This window comes from Poecile atricapillus, chromosome 26, assembly GCF_030490865.1.
Source record: "Poecile atricapillus isolate bPoeAtr1 chromosome 26, bPoeAtr1.hap1, whole genome shotgun sequence".
Classification (NCBI taxonomy): Eukaryota; Metazoa; Chordata; class Aves; order Passeriformes; family Paridae; genus Poecile; species Poecile atricapillus.
The window spans coordinates 2,885,336-2,899,652 of record NC_081274.1 but is presented as its reverse complement, the minus strand read 5'-3'; the positions used below and the strand labels follow the sequence as shown (position 1 = coordinate 2,899,652).

Genomic DNA, 14,317 nt, shown 5'->3' with positions numbered 1-14,317 from the left:
GAAAAACGAGGTTCACATAATTTTTATAGAATTTAAAAGTTTAATAAAAAAACACTTAGGAGGAAAAAATAAAGTAAAGTATACAGATACGGCCGGGTGTCTCTGCATTCAGCCAAGAGAGCACACCTTACTAACAAAGGATTGTCCCTTAAAAGCAGAATCCTACTACATATCCATAAATTCTCATACATATTCAGACATTCTTTTTAGGATCTTTGGTGTTCTTCTGTTTAGTTTTCTCTTGCCCCCTTCTCAATAGATCAATCTTCTTGGCACCATCGAGATTTACATTTCCTGATACCAGAAATGCAATAAATTCCTCCCCCCCAGAGTTCTGGTCACTGCTGTCTTCATCTGGATAAGATAGTTTATAAAAGAAAAAAAGATCTCCAGCTATCTTTTTCAGTCTTTGGGTAACACAAACAAAAGTAGTTTTTGTTTTAATGCTATGTCATAGCTTAACATACATGTATTATACCACTATTTCTAAGTTTCATTAATGACAGAAATAAAGAAGACTATATTATTACAGCGAAATTTTTTAATCTTATACATATAATATTCATTATAATACTTGTGAAAAGCCAATAATATGATACGCATTTATAACAATATCCCCCTTTTTTCTTTTCATGAATCATTTGGCTTGACCAATATTTCTTGTCCTCTAGCCTTCATTATTCGCTCGTTTTTTTTCCAAATTAATCTTGCTTCTTCAAGAGGATCTTCTATGTTGTTCTGTGTCTTTAACACCATAATTTTTTGTGCCGCTCTAGATGTAGTCAATTTTGGATCTATAGGCATTGTTATCACTTGCATACTCTGAACTACTCTGGTGATTAGCTGAATAAAGCAGGGGATTAAACAAGGAAGAAATATCAAGCCAGTTGTAGCACACAAAAGGAAGAAGCCTGACTTTTTCCACCATTCTATTTCCAATAGATTATCCCACCAACTGCTTTTTAGTATTGGGTCCCATTTTTGAACTGGTACATGTGCTGTTTTTCTGATATCATTGACTATATCTAGAATGGCATCCCCATTGTCATCTATTTTTAAACAACAATCTGATGTATTAAATTTCCCACAAACACCTCCTTCTTCAGCTAACAAATAGTCTAAAGCCAACCTATTCTGATATATTGCAGCTCTGGCTTGACGTTGCTGAGTGGATATTAATTCTATTACCCGAGCAGTTTTATTTGTTATTACTTCTACAACTGCCTGGAGTCTTATGATGCGATTTAGTATAAATTGGGGTTCGGTATCCCCAACTCCCATCTTGTGCCCAGGTGGCTGGCCCATAGGTTTCCAGTATGTGCTCAGGGGGCCATTTCTCATCTCCCCATTTTTGAAATCCTCCAGTCTCCTCCCTTTTGCTTCTTTTTAGGTCCTCATATACTGGCACTCCTAGTTTGTCTCCATTTGGTCCTGGCAGAAGAAAAAATCCTGGCTGTATAATTCCCAAAGTACAACTCCCTTTCCATCGTGGGGGGAGTTTTGGGTATGCTCTTTTTCCACATATCCAAAATAAGCCATCTGGTGCTTTCCAAAAATCAATTTTCTGTTGATTTAAGTTGTCCCAGAGTTTGGAGATTTCAGGTATACTAAAGTAAGGATTCTTGCCTTTATTCTTACATTGAAACAGTTTAGTTTCATTATTATATTTGCAATCCCCTTCCTTTGTTTTTCTGGGAGCCCAGTACCAAGTTGGTTCATCTGGGATCCACCATGTGGAAGTTCCATTACTAACTTTATATCTCTTACAGGGAGTGTTTCCTACTTCATTAAGGAAATTCCTCCCTGTGCGCCAGAGACATTCTTCTCCTATCACTGTTGAGCTTAAAATCCACCCTTCAGGACGGTTTTCTCTCTTTGTAATTGTCTGGTTCCATTTTAGGAGTTCAATTGGACCTAAGCTGCTGCCTTTCTGTGGCCATTCTTCTGATGTCAAAGCCCCTCCACATACCCAACAGTTAGTGATGTTAAGTTCCTTACTGATTCTCTCTCCCAACTCCACAAACTGTTTTTTTCCCAGTCTTGAGATATCTATTTCTTTTTCTAATTGTTGTTCTAGTTTTGTATACAAATCTTGAAGTGAAACTGACACAGGATTAGATTGCTGTGCTGGTTTTGCCTTTTTGCTTATCAGTTGTTCTTTTTCTAAATCTTGGGTTTTGCTCTCAATAACATATGTAAAACAAATCCATCTCTCCCCTTTTGGACATTCACTTCCTAACCTATTACCACTTGCTCCCAAATTTTCTGTAACCCAATATTTTTTCCCATTATGCATACAGTTACCTAGTTTGGATGGGTTATAACAGTGACTGTTGATACGGGTATGAGTGACAAAAAAGGAACCTCGATGTCTTTGCATATACAGCTTTCGGTAGCATTTATGGCTCGTGTTTGCTGGTATTCCCAAAGAGAAAAGACAAAAAATGAGTGCAAAAAAAGGAGTAACAGAGGTCTGGTTTGGCTTGTATTCCCACCTCCCATGCCTATGGGGTTGCTACCCATAGCAGGTGTATTGTATCTTCTTGGTGGCGACTACAGCGGCCAACCCGGTCTTGCCCTCTATTTCCTTATCAACTCCTTTTTGTCAGTTTCCAGGCAAATAGCTTTTGGCACTTCCTCTTTTTTAATTTCTCAGTAAATCCTTTTTGACACCTTTTAACAGTAGTTTCTCACCGTTTCTTAGGTATTTCCCACTCAACAGGCACTAGTAATCTCCCATCTGTAAAGCGAAAGTTATCATTTAAGTTATTCTTAATAGATTTGGTACACAGCACTTTCTGCAATGAGAGGCTTAACTTTGTGAACTACAATACTTATTTTTCTCTAATTTAAGTACTTATATTTAATCCAGCTAGCATGTCTCATACTGGGATGATTTAGACAAGGTATATGATGTGGCACTGATGGAAGTTGTGATTTTCTCCCCTCCTTTATACACATCACAGGCAAAAGCAAAAATAGATGAGGATTTCCCGACCAAAACAGCCCCAGTCCTCCTGTTTGGGGTGGGAATTTCCCCCCCCCCCCAAGGTGGATATCGAAGGTGTCCCAGAACTTGTCCAGGCAGGACTTGAAATTACTGATACAGGCTTGCTCTTACTTCCCAGTTAGGCATAATTCTTAGCTCATCCCTTGGATCATTTGGATTGTTTCAGTTCACTACCGCCGGTCTCTGTTCAAGAGTCCATTTGGTATCACTCGGTTTCGGTGTTATAGTCCGATCTTATTGGTGTGAATCCAACTTTACTCTTTGGTCCAGATTGCAGCTTCGCTGCCTTAGTTATCAGTAGTACCTGAAAGGGATTTCTTAGCAACACAGGGAAAGTGAAAACATCACATCAAACAAAGTTTAACAGTAAACATAGGAGCTAATCTCTTTCTGTGAGTTCAAATTAGTTAAACAAGAAAGGCTAGGTTAGTTTTGACTTCAAATCCTTTTAGCTCTTTTTTTAAAATCTCTGACTTCTGAGGAAGTCAAAGGGGCATTTACAAATCCCATATTTCCCCCTCCCATTGGGACTTCTCGTAATGGGAATAAACTAGTAGCCTTTCTGTATTGTTTTGGGGAGGAGTCAGGGGAAACCTTCTTTTGAACTAAGCTTCTTGTATTTTGGTATGGTACCTCTCCGTTACGGGAGAAATTCTTTAGGAGCGCTGCGTCCATGGCAGAGGTTGATGGGATGGTGAAGGCAGGGATCCGTCCCGCCGCTGAGTCCTCCAAGGGGGGCCGTAGGCAGGAACTGGTACCGGAAGCACCGAGAGAGCGGAGTCTCTCGGCAGAAACCAAAGCGGGGCGTGGACAGTCTGCAGGTGTCTGCTGGGGCAGGAGCAGCGGTGCCCAGCGCAGCCGGCACGGACACAGCCACCGGGGCCGGGATGGCCGGGGCAGCTGCGGGAAAAGTGACTGAGGATGGGACAGCGGGGGTGCCCAGTGCGGGCACAGCAGCCGGGGCTGGGGCAGATGGAACCCCCGGCAGGGCCGGCGGGGTGCCCAGTGCGAGCCACGCGGCTGCAGCCGGGGCAGGCGGGACCCCCAGCGGGACATCTGCAGCAGGCGGGGGCCAAGCAGGAGAGGAGGGGGGAACACTTCTAAAGGGTCCCAGCTTTTCTCTTTCTTTTTTTCTTCTTGTTTTATCTTTGAGATTTCTGATATTTCTAGAATTTTTACTCTCTCAGAGTTTGTGTCCCCCATCCAGCATGCTGCATATTCTTTCTCCTCTGCATTAAACGGTTCTTTTGAATTTACAAACACGTTTAAAGCCTGACAAATCCAAGTTTCAAAAGAACCATATCTAGGCCAACAAACGTGGTCAGATCTTACTTCCTTGTTTGCCCATTCAATCATGCAAAAATTAATCATCTTTACTCTATCCTTTTCTCTTGTACTTGGGGTAATATCCCAATTAGCTAACATAACTCCCAAAGGGCTATCTTGGGGTATTTCTTCTAGCAATTTCTTTTTACCTTTGTTTTTCCCCAAACCCGACTTACTGGTTTTCTGCCCCCTTTTTTTTTTTTTTTTTTTTTTTTAATCAATTTATTTCTACCAACCCAAACACTACCTTCTTCCCCACCTCTTCCCAGGCACTGAAAACCCTTTTTCTTAACAATACAATATTATACAATACCATACAACACAATAAACTTTTCCCCCTCCCCAAAAAAATAAAATTAAACATAGATTCAACAACATTTTCCTTCCTCCATTTCCACCCGCTCTTTTTATTTCTTTGTCTCTTCTCTGCTCTTCCTGAAATCTTACACTTTAAACCAGAAAAAAAACCAAAACAGCTCACTATCACAAATGCTTACTCACAATCTCACAAAAAAATTGTCTTGGGGCTTAACAAAACAAAAGCTATAACTACAGGGTGCCCCCCCCCATTCCCCTTTAATTGCGACTAACCCCAGCACCACTCTGCATTCTACTTGCACATCTGGCTTTAGAAAGAGCTCTCTGATAGCCTCACACCAGTCCTTAACCCCTCACCACAACACAAACAACCTAATACAGTCCACTTCCTTCTGAACAAACCAAAATCAACTATTTAAAATAACAATTACACATTTATTTACTCACATTCACTCACGTCTGTTTTACTTACTCTCACTCATTTTTACTCAAAGCTAAACAACAATAAAATATGTTTTATTTTCAAGTTACTGATATCTTCCCATGGGTATTATAAGGCCTTGGATGTTTTAGGTTTCTTTGCTGTACCCCTCAATCCAGCACTGTTAACCCCGGATGCTCTTGGCTGTACCCCTCAATCCAGCACTGTTAACCCCAGATGCTCTTGGCTGTACCCCTCAATCCAGCACTGTGTTGGGGATCCCCGCTTTTATCCCGTTTTCCCAGTGGATTGTGCCAGGAAAACCCTCGGCTCCCTTTCCCGAGGGGCTCACCCCTCCCCTGAGACCCAGTCCCAGTGACCCCGGGGATATTTTGCAACCCCCCGCTTTCCGCTCCCCCACAGATTACTTACAATCCGTTTTCTTCTTTGGGTCTTCGTGCACAAGAATTATGGAGCAAATACCGCGGTTTAGGGAGCCTTTTCCCTTTCCTTTGCTTTATTTCTTCTCCTTCTTGTCCTCGGGGTATTTACCTGCAGCCACTGCTGACTCACACCAGGGGAAACGGAGCGGGGTCCGCTGAACTCAGCAGGGTGCGCGCTTTTTCCCACTCAGGATCCCTCGGTGCTCTTCAGAGGCGAGGTGTTTATCCTGGACAAAGAGCCCCCAATTGTGAAAAACGAGGTTCACATAATTTTTATAGAATTTAAAAGTTTAATAAAAAAACAATTAGGAGAAAAAAATAAAGTATACAGATACGGCCGGGTGTCTCTGCATTCAGCTAAGAGAGCACACCTTACTAACAAAGGATTGTCCCTTAAAAACAGAACCCTACTACATATCCATAATTTCTCATACATATTCATACATTCTTCTTAGGATCTTTGGTGTTCTTCTGTTTAGTTTTCTCTTGCCCCCTTCCCAATAGATCAATCTTCTTGGCGCCATTGAGATTTACATTCTCTGATACCAGGAATGCAATAAATTCCTCCCCCCAGAGTTCTGGTCACTGCTGTCTTCATCTGGATAAGATAGTTTACAAATGCAGGAGTTCTCTAGCTATTTTTCCTCAGTCTTTGGGTTATACAAACAAAAGCAGTTTTTATTTTAATACTATGCCATAACCTAACATATATGTATTATACTACTATTTCTAAATTTCATCAATAACAGAAAAAAAGAAAACTATATTAATACAACAAAATTTCTCATTCTTATACACATAACATTCATTTTAATATTTGCGAAAAGCCAACAATATAAAATGTATCTATAACACTGGGCAAGATATTAACCCTTTCAATACAGAGATGAGACCTACAAACCTTGTTCATCTCTCCAGGGACAGAAAAGGACAGAGTAACAACATGCAAAAAAACCCAACATTAAAACATCAAAGTCAGTAAACAAAAAAGACAAACCTTAGATAGAAAAGAAATGAAAAAATGGCAACTGAAACTAAAATATTATTATAGTAAAGCCATAGGAATAAACAATGATATACTAAAACATCTCCTTTAATTCATGAAAAAAAAGTATAAAAAAATAAAGTATACAAATTGTAAATGTAAGGAAAAGCATCCATTAATGAAACCAAACAAATGTTAAAGTAACTGTAATCCAGTAAAAAGTTTGAACAGAAAAATAAATAAAAACAATAAAATGCCCTTTGCCTCCAGGGAGAGAAGAAGAAACCTTCTGTTTCCAAAGATGATCAAAAAAAAATTGACGAAACCTTTGCCTTCAAACAATTCATCCTTAAAATAACACCCCATGAATTCATAACCCATAGACACACCTCTAGGAGGGCTGTAAAAATGAGAAAAATGTCACGATAGAAAAATTTTTTCCCAGATGGCTGCTCTTTGTAAAAATAAAAAACCACAAAAAACCTGTTTCTTGTAAAAAGGTCCCCATGATACAATAAGAAAAGACTCCTCTCCCTACAAAAACTAATAAAAAACTCTTGTGTAATGAATACTGTTTAAACATCCCAAGTTCTATCTCTATGCTGTCAGTTAAAAAAAAAAAAAAAAACACAAAAGTTATTCAGGAGAAGAAAGGCGTTCTGAAAGTTTTATTCTCGTATCTCATTCTTGTAGTCCTGTTAATAAAGTTTCTTTAATCCTTTTAACTTTTAATCCTGTTTTGCCCTTCTCCTAATCCATATCTCACAGTGAGAAATGAGTAAGTGCCCTGGAGATTTCAGCCAGTGCTAAACCCACCACATTATTTAGTGCATTAGCCAAAAAACTCAAATTAGCAAATCTAAGCCATCACTGCACCAGGCTGAAGCTGAGGATCCCCAGCCAAGCTCAGAGGGAGGAGAACACAGCATTTGTGGGATCCTTTCCAGTCTGACTTGCTTTAGCTGCACCCTGGGGGAGGAGAGAGCAGGAGAAGGGTTGGCTGAGTCCTCTCCCCTCTGCCTTGCCCTTCTCTGCTGGATCCTCAGTTCATCCCACACCCACCCCAAGACTCCATCCCCATCCTACTGGTGCTGACTGGATTAAAGGAGATAAAGAGGAGATAAAAAGATAGAGAGGAGAGAAAAAGAGAAGTTTAAATGCAGTTTAAATATGAAAGAAATGCATATGTTAGTGACTGCTGAGAGTTCAAAGGGAGCTGAAGGGTTTGTGAAGGGACAGGAGCCCGTGAAGGGCTCAGGAGCTGCTGCTGCCGGGAGGGAGGAAATGCACCAATGGCTCCCAGCAGAGTCTGTGCTTTGAGGCTCTTTCCCAAACAGCTGCAGGAGGGAAAGCAGCTGAGTTTGGAGGAAGAGTTTTCTGCTGAGGTTTCCTGTTTGGAGCTGTCACAAGCTTGAGCTGCTCAAGGGAAAGGCGGCTCTGCTTCCAGCAGGGCCCAACTGCACGGGAGCACAACTTGGTTCCCTGGCCCTGAGCCAACGGGCAGCAGCAGCTTCTGTTCCCTCCTGGCTCTTGTGTCATTTCCAGCAGCACAAGACACACCAAGAAAAGCTCCTCCAGAACATGCCATGATCAACACAACCTGATTTCATTGCATGAAGGAGCTCTGACAGTCCCACGGGCTCAGGTTTGTTTGTCAGTGAACAGAGCAGGGAAAAGCACAGACACATTCCCTGCACAGGGAATTCACAGGAGGAAAGTGCAGAGCTGGAGGATGTGCTTGGATACAACGTTCCCACGGCAGTTTTGGGGATAAAATCGTCAGCAGAGAGAAAAGAAAAAGTCCTACCAAGGGTGGGCTGGGGAGGGCTGGTGCTTCCCGGGGGGCTTCCAAAGCTCAAGAGGACAAAGCCCAGACCTTGTCCAAGCTCCGAGCTGGGTCTGAGCCAGAAACCAGGGGGTGGCAGAGACATTGCTGCTGAAGGGCTTCAGATTGCCAAAGCTAAAGTGTCCACTATCAAGGAACAACTTGAGGTTACGGAATTCCCAGTGCCCACGTTCCATCCCCTCATTTCAAGCTGAAAGCAGAGCTCCACTTCTGACTCTGCTTTTTAATAATGAATGTAAAAATTCAACAAAATTCCCTTAGAAAGACCCCATGAAGATTCACACTGTGAGAGCTCACTCGAGACAGCCCCAACTCCTGCCCTGGTTCAGTCCTCGTCAAGCCCACTGTGCTTTCCAGCTGCTTTGCTCCAGTTCCTCCCAAATCACCATGAATTCCACTGAACTGAAACAAATCCAAGTCCTCGTGGTTCGGGACAAGGGCAGGGAGAGGTCCCTCCAAACCTCCCTGGGAATCACCCCAGAGCCCTCAGCCTTCCTTGTGCCCATCCCTGAGACCTCCTAGTGGCTCCCGTGGCTCTCCCAGTCCATCCCAGCCTCTCCCAGTCCATCCCCGTCACCCCAAATGCCCCCCTGATCCATCTCCCCTCTCGTGGATCCCCTCGCCTCTCAGCCAATCAGAGCGCGTCTCTCTGATGACTCATCAGTTGCCGGGCAGATCCACAGAGCCGAGAGCCCCGCGCTGGACTCGGCCTCCCAGTGCCGCGCACTTCATTCCCAGTCCCTCCCAGTGCCACCACAGTCCCGCCCAGTGCCACCACAGTCCCGCCCAGTGCCACCACAGTCCCTTCCAGTGCCACCACAGTCCCGCCCAGTGCCACCACAGTCCTTCCCAGTCCCACCACAGTCCCGCCCAGAGGCCCCAGAGTCACTCCCATTACTTTTTAGCCCATTCCCATTCTATTCCGAGTTCATTCTCACTTCACTCCCAGACCTACACACTCTCTTCCAGTGTCCCAGTATCTGCTCTCATCTCTTTCAGTGCCACCCCAGGCCCTCCCAGTCCATTCCCAGTCCCTCACAATGCCACACCACTCCTCACCCATCTCTCCCAGTTCCCCTCCAGCTGATCCCAGTCTGTCTCTGCTCTCTCCCAGTGCCCCCACCGTGTCCATCTCGCTGGTGCCCTCGAGCTCCCAGCCCGGCCCCGGCCGCCTGCTCTGCTCCCTGATGGATTTCTCCCGTGCCCACATCCAGCTGAGCTGCTCCCAGGGCCAGCAGCAGCTCTCGGGCCACGTGCTGGCCACTGCCGTGCTCCCCAGCGGGGACTGGAGCCAGCAGCTCCTGGTGCTGCTGGAAACCGCCCCCGGCAATGCGGGCTCAGCTCCAGCTGCCAGGTGGAGCACGTCAGCCTGGAGCACCCCCTGAGCCGGCACTGGGGCACGGTCCGGCCCCCACAGCGCCGGGGGCAGCGGGGGAGGCACTGGGGGGGCCCAGAGGGGGACTGGGGTGTGCTGGGAGGAACTGGGAGGGAGTTTGAGATAGACTGGTTTAAACTGGGGAAGGGATTGAGGTGCTTAGGATGGCGGGGAAGGGGTTTGAAGGATGTTGGGGAGGGTGGGATGAGGTTCTGGGGGTCCTGGTGGACCCTGGGAGGGAGTTTGGAGGTGCTGGGAGTCACTGGGAGGGATTTGAGTGAGCCTGGAGGAGCTGGAAGGAGATTGGGCATTGGAAAGCAGGGATTGGGATGAGGTTGGTTGTGCTGGGAAGAGACTGGGAAGAGTCTTGATGAGTCCTGGTGGGGCTGGGAAGGGACTGGGAGAGGGTTTGGGGGTCCTGGGGCAGTGGGGAGAAATTGGGAGGGGGTTGTGGGATCCTGAGAGGAACAGGAGGGGCTCTGGTGGGTCCTGGGGAGGCTGGGAAGAGACTGGGAGTGATTTACCAAAATAGCAATATTGATCCAGTATCAACATCAATCTGTTAATGGACAAAAAACCTCTCCAACAGTTTAAAGTTACAAAGTGGATGTTTAATCACAGCACTGGGTGAGTGCAGGACTCATCCCCTTAATACTCACTGCAAGTTGACAAAAGATTCCAGTGTCTATTTATTTACAAAAGTCTTGAATTTCCAAAAGATGAATACATATTATTACTAATACATATTCACAATTCTAACACCTCCCATTCCCCACTTTGGATTAAAATGCACGGTAATGAGTTTAAAAAGTCATTCTGCCTACGTGATGGGCTCCCTAATTTGAGGTCATTTTGGTGAGGAGGGGTCATAAAGAGATGAAGGAAAACTGCTCTTCCTCACTCTCACCTTTCTACCTTTACAATGGTGGACATTACAAATGACATTTGGTACAACTCAAATTTTCTCCCTTGTGACTTTTAAATGGGTTTCCAGATGTAAGGTCTGTGATCTTCCTGAACCCGTTGATCAGTTTCTCTTTTCTCATTATAAGCACAGCTGAACAAACATACAATGAAAAGTAATTTTTTACCTCAGTCCGAGATTCATTATCTCAAATCCTGCTTCTCACTTAATCATTAACTCTAACTAGTTCCAGCAAGGCCGATCTCTAGCTAAGATCTCTAATTTTTCTAAAATTGTTCATTGTTTAAAATTAGTGACTCCAAAGGAGGTTTCAGAGGGTCCTGGGTGGGCTGGGGGAGACTGGGAGGGTCTTTGGAGGAGCTTGGGGGTTCTGTGAGAGGTTCTGGGGGTTCCTGATCTCTGCAGATGCATCATGGATGCCGTGAAACATTGCCCACAGCAAGATGCTGACGGAGACTGCAGTCTCCATGTTGGGCTTTATCTTCCTGGTACTGGGGTTCAGCTTCTACCTGTACAGGAAGGTGAGGGGGGGTCCTGGGAGTCGTGTCCTCCCCCCCCACAGAGCGTGTGTGCTCCCCTTGGGCCCCCCAAGCCAGGTGTCACCCCCTTTTCTCTGCCCACAGAGCTCCTGAGGCAAAAGGTTCTCAAGGATTGAAAGTCAACAATTCCCACTGTCATTCTGTATCCTGTTGGATTTTCATTCCCCTGCTTTCATCCAGGTGCCCACAAGGACACAGGAAGATGTGGAGCCTCCCAGCCAGGTGTCTTCCCAACACGGATCACCAGGACCACGGATCACCAGGGCTCTGCCCAACGGGGGTCACTGGGGATCATCCAACGCCGATCCTCCCATGGGGGATGGAGCTGGAGCAGCGCACGAAGCTCTTCCCGCACTCGGGGCACTCGCAGGGCTTCCCTTACTGGTGCCTCCGTTGGTGTTGGGTCAAGGCTGAGCTGTGTGAGAAGCTCTTCCCACACTGGGGACACTCGTAGGGCCTCTCCCCAGTGTGGATGCGCCGGTGGACGGTGAGGTTGCCGTTCTGCTTGAAGCCCTTCCCGCAGTCGGGGCAGCGGAAGGGCCTCTCCTCTGTGTGAATCCGCTCATGTTTGAGGACATTGGAGCTGGTGTGAAACCTCTTCCCACACTCAGGACACTCGTAGGGCCTCTCCCCAGTGTGGATGCGCTGGTGTGCCCTCAGGTAGGAGCTCCACCCAAAGCTCTTCCCACATTCCAAGCAGGTGTAGGGCCGTTCCCCTGTGTGGATCACCTGGTGTTTCATCAGGTCAGAGATATTTCCAAAGCTCTTCCCACATTTCCCACACTCATAGGGCCTTTCCCCAGTGTGGATCCTCTGGTGATTTCTCAGTTTGGAGCTGTGGCTGAAGCTCTTCCCACATTCCCCACACTCGTAGGGCTTTTCCCCAGTGTGGATCCTCTGGTGCCGGATCAGGTGGGAGCTCTTTCTGAAGCCCTTCCCACATTCCAAGCACTTGTGGGGCTTCTCCCCCAGCTCTGAGCTCTGGCTGGATCTCTGGCCGTGTTCCTGGCACTGGGGGGATCTTTCCTCCTCGCAGCTCCCTGGACTGGGTTCACAGCCCCTCCTTGTGTGGAATCTCCAGGGCTTTTCCTCATCCTCCTCCATCTGGACACGGTTTGGGAACGTAAAATCCTGGTTGGGGGGAAATAAACAATAGGAGAGCGCCTTGGGCTGAGGGTTCCTCCTTGCCCAAGTTCATCTCAGAAAATCATTGGGCATCTTGTGTCTGAAAGAATCTCTAAAACACCAGCATTCAGCCCAAACAAGAAAACACTGATCAAAAACTAATCAAACAAGATTCAGCCAAAACCCCCTGCAGAACAGAAAGGTTCAGCCCTCACAAGAAACCAAAGCACCAACGTATAGCCCAGTAAAGCTCAGAAATACCAAGACTCAGCCCCAAGAAAATCGTGGATCCCCCTCCCCAATCACCTGCTGCATGTGGGGTGGCAACACTCCTGGGGTAGGGGAACTGAAGATACAGGGATGAACTTTATGCTGCTTCCTCTCCCTGCTCCTCCTCCTCCTGTGCCCCTGGTCTACCTCACACTCCTCTTCCTCCTTCTGCACAACCCCAGGTACATATTTTGACCGTTTTGTTCCTCAACCCTTCTTCTCCTTCCCTTCTCCTCCTGGCCCCAGGCCCAGCACCCACTGCCGCCTCCCTCTTCCCCCCCAGTCCCACAGCATCCCACCGCAGGGGCACGGATGGAGCTGGGCCAGCTCGGCCTGGGGCAGCGCTGGGCTCTCGGCCGCTTCCGCCCGCACTCGCTCCCCACTGCAGCCGCTCCCGCCACCACAGCGCGGGGGGGCCCGGCCTTGGCGCTCCCCCCTCCCACCTCCCCAAATTCCCCTCAAGGGGGGCGCCAAGGCCCGGGGGGGAGGGGCGCAGCTGGGCTCCAGCTGGGGAACGCTGGCAGCTGCGGCTCTGCCTGGACACTGATGAGTCATCAGCGCCGCGCGCTCTGATTGGCTCAGCCCTGCCTGAGCCCTGCGCCTGCACCAAGGGGGGACACCCTGCTCCAGGGGGGATGGCCCCAAAACGGGGGAACCCCAGCAAAGGAACAACAACAAAGGCTCTTTACAAACTGATCCCGTCAACCTCACTGCACATAGGGCCAGGGACGTGGACATAAGGAAGTGACAGGAGGAGCCATCAGCTGCACAAAATGTTATTAATTGATGACACAGACTGCTGATCAGCCAAGGTCCTGCTAAATTCATCAACTTCCAGAAGAACAACAAAGACTAAACACAGCCATCAATATCGTTAGCTATACAAAAGTGGGGTGCATATTAAGGGGGTATGTAGGAGGTGCATTGGGAAGTCTGTACCATTACAGTACATCAACCAATGTGGAGAGGGAGATGTGACCAAGAAAATTAGGATGAAAAGGAGGCTGTGTCTGCCAACAATTGGAGAAATCTCATTAGAAATGTCCCATGGCCACTCCCTTTTTTATGAATGAAATTACTTTTACAGGACTCCTCTGTCTTCCTTGTGGACAGAAACCTCTGGGGATGTCAATTTTTCCACACACCTTGGGGCTCCTCCGCAATTCCTTCCACCGTCCGGGCCGGCGGGCACTGAGTGCAGCTGAAGGTGCCTCACCCAGTTTGGGGGATCGGCTCCCTCGGCTGGCGGCGGCACCGGGGATTGATTGGGTACCCGAGAGTGAGCAGGAGACAGACGAGGGACGGATCAGGGGGGCTCTCAAGAGTCACCAGGGAGAGAGCACTGAAAATCTCAGCAGTGACTCCAGTGGGATCTTCGGGGAGTAAACATGGCAGGGCATCCAGGGAGGGGACAAAAGGGAAAGCCACAATGGGGTCCCAGCAAAAGGGATGAGGATCCTAAAATATCTCTCAAGGGTCCCTTGGGAGCATGTGGAGGTCGTTTGCACATTCTCCCAGAGCTAACTAGGGACATGGACACCCAGGGGGGCAATAAGGGAAGTCCAGAAGGGATTTAGACAAGAGGGGATGGATGGTGTTGGTGTGCTGGGAAGGGATTGGCTGAAGGGGAGTGTGCAGGAATGTGCTTAAGACAAGAAGCAACAGGAGGAATCTATGGGGTAAGAAAAATGATGATGGAAAAGAGGAGGAAGAGAAAAATACTGAGGATTGGGA

At 47.1% G+C, this 14,317-nt stretch overlaps 3 pseudogenes; 1 reads left to right on the top strand and 2 right to left on the bottom strand.

The window, feature by feature from the left end:
* LOC131588521 (zinc finger protein 850-like) overlaps window positions 1-14,317 on the top strand; it is a 497,145-nt pseudogene that overhangs the window by 428,449 nt on the left and 54,379 nt on the right.
* The window catches only part of LOC131588505 (zinc finger protein 208-like), a 911,601-nt pseudogene that overhangs the window by 874,171 nt on the left and 23,113 nt on the right, over window positions 1-14,317 (bottom strand).
* Window positions 1-14,317, bottom strand: part of LOC131588408 (zinc finger protein 729-like) — a 39,953-nt pseudogene that overhangs the window by 2,818 nt on the left and 22,818 nt on the right.